This window comes from Pteropus alecto, unplaced genomic scaffold (assembly GCF_000325575.1).
Source record: "Pteropus alecto unplaced genomic scaffold, ASM32557v1 scaffold84, whole genome shotgun sequence".
Lineage (NCBI taxonomy): Eukaryota > Metazoa > Chordata > Mammalia > Chiroptera > Pteropodidae > Pteropus > Pteropus alecto.
The window spans coordinates 274,050-280,812 of record NW_006434827.1 but is presented as its reverse complement, the minus strand read 5'-3'; the positions used below and the strand labels follow the sequence as shown (position 1 = coordinate 280,812).

General features: G+C 34.7%; 1 protein-coding gene across 2 annotated transcripts in view; it reads right to left on the bottom strand.

Moving 5' to 3' along the window:
* Positions 1–6,763, bottom strand: part of LOC102892335 (contactin-associated protein-like 3) — a 175,939-nt gene that overhangs the window by 106,158 nt on the left and 63,018 nt on the right. The gene's annotated exons all lie outside the window — the stretch shown is intronic.

Below are 6,763 nucleotides of genomic sequence, written 5' to 3'. Positions count from 1 at the left end.
TTCTGTATATATACATATTGATTGTATATGTTACTAATGATTAAGACTTTTTTTTTTAAAGTAAGACTTACATATATGTGAGAAAACTTACAAAACACCGCACAAACTCCAACACACAGGAGGTGCATTTATATGCAGCCTGTCTACCTCATCCTACCAAGTCTCCCTTTAACAGTATTTACTAACACGTTCTGTACTTTTACATGAAAAAAAAAAATAGGTGAAAAAATTGATGAAAAAATTGTAAGACAAAAAATTTTAACTTCCACTGCCAAAAGCCTTTTTAGAAGGGTTTATGGGTCATTGCCAGAAAGAAAAAGACCATGCAGTCTAAATCACCAGCAGCAGCAGCACTATGTGGAGAAGGCGACATGTTTGCCCTCTTGGAGTTGATGGGCCTTTTTATATATCAAGTAGGGGGAAGAAAGATGCAAGTTATTTTGAAAATAATTACATTAACTATAGATAAGGAGGGCAGAATAAGGCGAAGCAGAAACAATTCTAGGTTAGATGCATAGTCATAAGGAAGAAGTGTTTGTTCCTTTGGGTTGGTTTTGGGCAACATTCTGGAAAGTTTATGTGTAAGAAGCAGAGGCTCCTTGGGGTCAGTGAAGCCTGGCTATTTTCTTTAGATAATCTAGGACATAGCCACCTGGAAGTTAATTCAGTTTCAAAATACACTCAGAAATGCAAGCAGTCTTTTTGTTGTTTTGCCGTCCAGTTGTTGACTGACTAACCCCATCTGGTCTCTTCCTTCCATCCTCCCTCAGATGCAATTGAATTTGAGACATCTCAGAATTTTCTCCTTGTCATGATTTTGGTTACCTTCTTTAAGAGTGAATCCACTGCTTCCTCACCCTTACTGCCTTGCCTCCTTTTATACATTAACCACTGTATATGAATATTCAGGAAGGTTTAGAATAGGTTGGAAGATCACCACATTTCATCTATAAACAAGTCCTTCTATCTCTGCCTCCAAAGTCCCTCCAAACACTGAGCTTCTCTCTCCCTCTGCCTCAGCAAGAACCTGCTGGAGCTCAGAGCAAGTCCTGCAATGGCCTCCTATGAACCAGGACTTCAAATCACTCTTTCTGCTCTGAGCATTTTAGAGTCACAGGACCAAGCTTCAGCCCTTGAAACTTTATATCTCTGTTTAAAATTCTTATTACTGATTCTTCATCAGAATCTTAACCAATTTTCCCAGATAGCCAATGTTATAGTGAAATCATAACATCTAAAAGCATTCTTAACTGTAACAAAGCATCGTAACAGAAAACACTTCCCCATCTAAAGACCTGATCATTTTGTGCTCTGAAAACAAAGAGTAAGGGCCCTCAGGTGTGGTGTATCTCTTTTGATATCTACTGTCAAATGTTAAAACTATCTGAATTCTATCCATTTTTTTGACCCCACCAGTCAAAACATAAAATGTAGTGCTATTTTGGAGAGCTTCACCTTCATGTTTTGTACTCTTTGATCTCACAAAGTTTTATTACCCAGAAGTCAAAGATGTGCACATAACAGTCCCACATTTAGTAGTAATAAAATTAAGGAACAAAAGAGTTGGCCCTTTCTTATACTCACTTGCACCAGAAAGACAAACTAACCTGCCTGCCATGCAGTTAATACTGACAGCCAGATATAATTATGAAACACAGGAGCAAAGGTCTTGTTAGTTCACCCAAGAATGATACCTTCCCTATTATTTAGCTTTATGAAACTCTGGGCCAGGCTTAACAACCAAACCAAACTAGTTAACAGTTTTTTTAACCACGATGACCAGGGAGTCCTCCTTGGTATAAATAGATGAAACTATGAACTTAGAAAACCCAAATGAAATGAGAGGGCATGTCTCAGGTGTTGCAATACTTCTTGGCTAGTGAATGAAATTACAACTTGGAGGCACGCCATCATTTCTCTTTTGTTCAATGAAAATGTAATCTTTGCCCTAGAGTCTCCTTTTTTCAAGAGTTAACAATTGTTATACAAGATGGAGTAAACTCTTTTCATTGTCTCCATGCTCCAAAGGGGAAGTTATGAATGCCCACACCAGTCTTTATACTGGGACCCAGGCCGATGCGAGTAGAAGCAGGATTTTCCCAGCTCCACCATTTCCCAGCTTGTGGTCTTATGCTGGTATCATCTGCTGTAAGCCACAGTTCCTTCACCTACAAAATCAGTTTGGTAAAACCTACCTGTAAAGGTAGGAGTAGTAATCACATGAGATAATGTCTGAAAAGTAATATGTCCACAGTCCACATGGAGGTAAATGCTCCAAGGGGTGACTATAGTTGATATTTCAGTTATTGTCAGAGTGTTTGGCAGAAACAGTTCATCCATTAGACTTTGCATCCCATTATTTATATTTTTTCTCAGGTTCAATGTCCAAGACATCCAGATAAAGAGCCAAGAGAGGAATATCGGTTGCTACATTAAATGCAATCCCAACACTATAATTTAATTTAAGAAGTAAAGTTGATATTCATTTTAGTGTAGCTGACAAAAATTTTAAACTTCAGCATTAACTATATAATGAAATTATTTCCTAGGAATGATATTTAATTTATTTTATTTTTCTTATACGTTATTACTTTCTGAAATACTTTGCTTATTGAATATAAACTTTGAAAACTGTACTTGAGATTGTTGTAATGTCAATGACATATAGCAAAAGGAATTTTTGGATTTGTTTTAATGAAATTTGGACAGAATACTATTTAAGAAATATTTCAAATGAGAATAATCTATGTTAATAGTCTATAGAGATTAAGAACATGCTCTTTACAGCTTCCGAGATCTGCATACAAGATGAAACATTCATTATACATGACTCTAATTATATTAAATACTTGGAATTATGCATGTATGTATATGCATGTGCACACTTGTGTGATTATCTTAATTCATTGTAATTATAAGGAAATACATTATTTTTGTCCTATAAAAAACTATCGATAGTTCTTTTGGATACAGATAAATGATACATTTCTTTAAAGACACAGAAATAAAACAAGTTCGGTTCAGGACAGATCTCTATTTGCATGTCACTCACATTTGGGGTTTATTACTAAAATGATCTCATATTTTTTTACTAAGCTAATTTTTTTTTAAAGTGTGATATAATCTATTATTTAAATTATATAATTTTGCTTCAGTGTTTCCAGAACAGACATGACTGCACAGGCCATGCATAGAATTTCAGCAACAAAGGCTTGTTCTTGCCTTGTTCTAACAAGTAAGAAATGGGGATCCACAGGAATGGAAGAAACATCCGTCCTCCACAGAAGCACAGCCCTTAGCAGTTCCTCAGAGGCCCTGGTCCAGGTTCAGAGTTTCTGTAGTGGACACACCAGTCCTGTTCAGAGTAAACCTTCAAGAACCACCTTTGGTCAAATCTTTCTCCATCGTGTTACTTGTATGACCTAAGGGAAGGCTGCATTTTCATGTATAAAGTAGGAACAGGAATATCTATCGTACAATTGTGATAAGTTAGTGTTAAGGAATTTTATAGGATTATAATCTAATCATTTTCTTTACAGTGTCCTTCCGTTAACTATCATAGAATTAAAATACAAACGAATAAAACTTTCCCACCATTGAGTACCATAAACAGTTCAGTTTCATGTAGACTCAATATTCAATAACTTTAAGGACATCAAAATTGAATATTTTATCCAGTATCAAGAACAAACATAGTTTGATAAAGTTTTCAGTTTTCATAAGTGTGCTATTTACATGTGAAAGTGACTGGAGACTGTGGCTCGGGGTCTACTCAGATGTTATAAATGTGTTTTAAAAATAATTTAGGAGTTGATGACATTGCTGAAAAGCTGCCAACTCCCCATTTAGTTTCTTTAGCAGTCACATCATTAGGATCTAAACAACCATGGGAAAGGGGCAGTATGGGCTCACGCAGAGCTATGGTCTCTGGTATAATGTGAGTCATCACAAGTCTGTGTTAAAGTGGACAAATGACCTTGAAGATGCCTATTATAAATTTGTCATATTAGGTTTAAAACATTTGTCTTTATTTATTTTTAATTCTTTAATGTCACCAATATTTGAGCCCTTTTACCACATTTACCTTCCTTTTCCCCTCTGCCCCACTATCCTCTGGTAACCACTAGTCTATTGTCCATGTCCATGAATCTCTGGTTATTTGTCCTATTCGTTTGTTGCTTTTAGGTTTATATCCCACATATAAGTGATATCATGTGATTTTCAACTATTTCTGTATGGTTTATTTCGCTTAGCACAATTATCTCAAGATCCATCCAGGTTGTCGCAAATGGCAGTATTTCATCTCTTCTTATGGCTGAGTAATATTCCATTGTATATATGTACCACAGCTTCTTTAGCCAATCATCTATCGTAGGACACTTTGGTTGTTTCCATGTCCTGGTCACTGTAAATAATGCTTCTAAGAACATTGGTGTGCAAATATCTTTTTGGATAAGAGTTTTCAAGTCTTTGGGATAAATACCCAGCAGAGGAATTGCTGGATCATATGGTAGATCAATTCTTAGTTTTTTGAGGAACCTCTATACTATTTTCCACAGTTGCTGTACCACTTTGCACCATCAGTGCATGAAGGTTCCTTTTCCTCTGTATCTTCTCTAACACTTATTATTACTTGTCCTGTTGATTACATCTAGTCTAACAGGTGTGAGATGGTCTCTCATTGTGGTTTTGATATGCATTTTCCCAATAGATAACTAGGTTGAGCATCTATTCATATGTTTGTTGGCCATTTGAATGTCCTCTAGGGAGAAGTGTCTCTTCAGGTCCTCTGCACATTTTTAATTGGATCATTATGTTTCTTTGTTGTTATTGAGTTGTATGAGTTCTTTATATATTTTGGACATTAGGCCTTTATGGGAGGCCTAATGTTAATGATTTCTTTTGCTGTGAAGAAGTTTTTTAGTTTGAAGTAGTGTCAATCATTTATTTTTGCTCTTAATTCCCTTGCCTTTGAGGTCAAATTCATAAAATCCTCTTTAAGTCCAAGATCCATTAATTCAGTTCCTATGATTTTTTTCTATGAAATTTATTGTTTCAGGTCTTATATTCAGGTCTTTAATCCATTTTGAATTAATTTTGGTGTGTGGTCCAAAATAGACAACAGTCCAGTTTCATTCTTTGGCAGATGGCTTTCCAGTTTTCCCAGCACCATTTATTGAAGAGGCTTTTCTTTCTCCACTGTATGCTTCCGGCTATTTTGTCAAAAATCATCTGCCCATATACACATGGGTTTATTCCTGAACTCTCGATTCTGTTCCACTGGTCTGTGTGTCTGTTTTTTTTTTGTTTTTTTTTTTTTTTTTGCCAATACCATGTCGTTTTGATAACTTTTGCTTTGTAATATAATTTGATGTCAGGCAGAGTAATGCCTCCAGACTCATTCTTTTTTTTTTCCTCAGGATGGCTTTGACAATTCGGGGTCTTTTGTGCTTCCTTACAAATTTGATGATTTTTTGTTCTATTTTTTTAAAAAATGCCAATGAGATTTTGATGGGGATCGCATTAAATCTGTATAATGCTTTAGGTAATATGATTATTTTAACTATGTTGATTCTTTTAATCCAAAAACACGGAATATCTATTTCTTTGTATCTTGTTAAATTTCTTTTATAGGTTCTTATTATTTTCATTATATAGGTCCTTCACATGTTTTGTTAGATTTATTCCTAGGTATTTTATTCTATTTGTTACAATAGCAAAAGAAATTATTTTTTCCACTTCTTTTTCTGACACTTCATTATTAGAGTATAGGAACACTACTGGTTTTTGATCATTGATTTTGTATCCAGAGACTTTACTGTATTTGCTTATTGTTTCGAGTAGTGTAGTGTTCTTGTGGAGACTTCAGGGTTTTCTACAGAGAATCATGTCATCCACAAATAGTGATAGTTTGACTTCTTGGTTTCCTATTTGGATGCCTTTTATATCTTTCTCTTGCCTGATTTCACTCACTAGGACCTACAATGTTATATTGAATAAGAGTGGTGACAGTGGACAGTCTTGTCTTGTCTTTGATCTTAGAGGGAAGGTTTTTAGTTTTTCATCATTAAATATAATGTTGTCTGAGGGTTTGTCATATCTGACTTTTATTATGTTCAGGTACTTTCCTTATATACCGATTTTATTAACTATTTTGATCATAAATGGATGCTGTATCTTCTCGAAGGCTTTTTCTGCATCTATTACTGTGATTATATGATTCTTATTTTTAAATTTGTTTATGTGGTGTATCACATTAACCAATTTGTGTATGTTAAACCATCCCTATGCCTCTGAGATGAAGCTCATTTGATTGTGGTTTACAATCTTTTTAATATGTTGCCGTATTCAGTTCGCTAGTATCTTATTTAGGATTTTTGCATCTGTGTTCATGAGAAATATTGGTCTGTAGTTGTGTGTGTGTGTGTGTGTGTTATCTTTATGAAATTTTGGTATCAGAGTAATATTGGTTTCATAAAATGAGTTGGAAAGTATGGTCTTCCTCTTCAATTTTTTGGCAAAGTTTGAGAAGAATAAGTATTAAATCTTCATTGAATGCTTACTAGAATTCACTGGTGAAGCCATCTGGTCCTGAACATTTACGTTTTTGTAGGTTTTTGATGATTGTTTCAATTTCCATAATGCTGATTAGTATTTAGATTTTCTAGATCTTCTTGATTCAGTCTTGGAAGATTGTATTTTTCTAAGTACTGGTCCATTTCTTCTAGGTTATTAAATTTGTTATTATATACTTTTTTGTAGT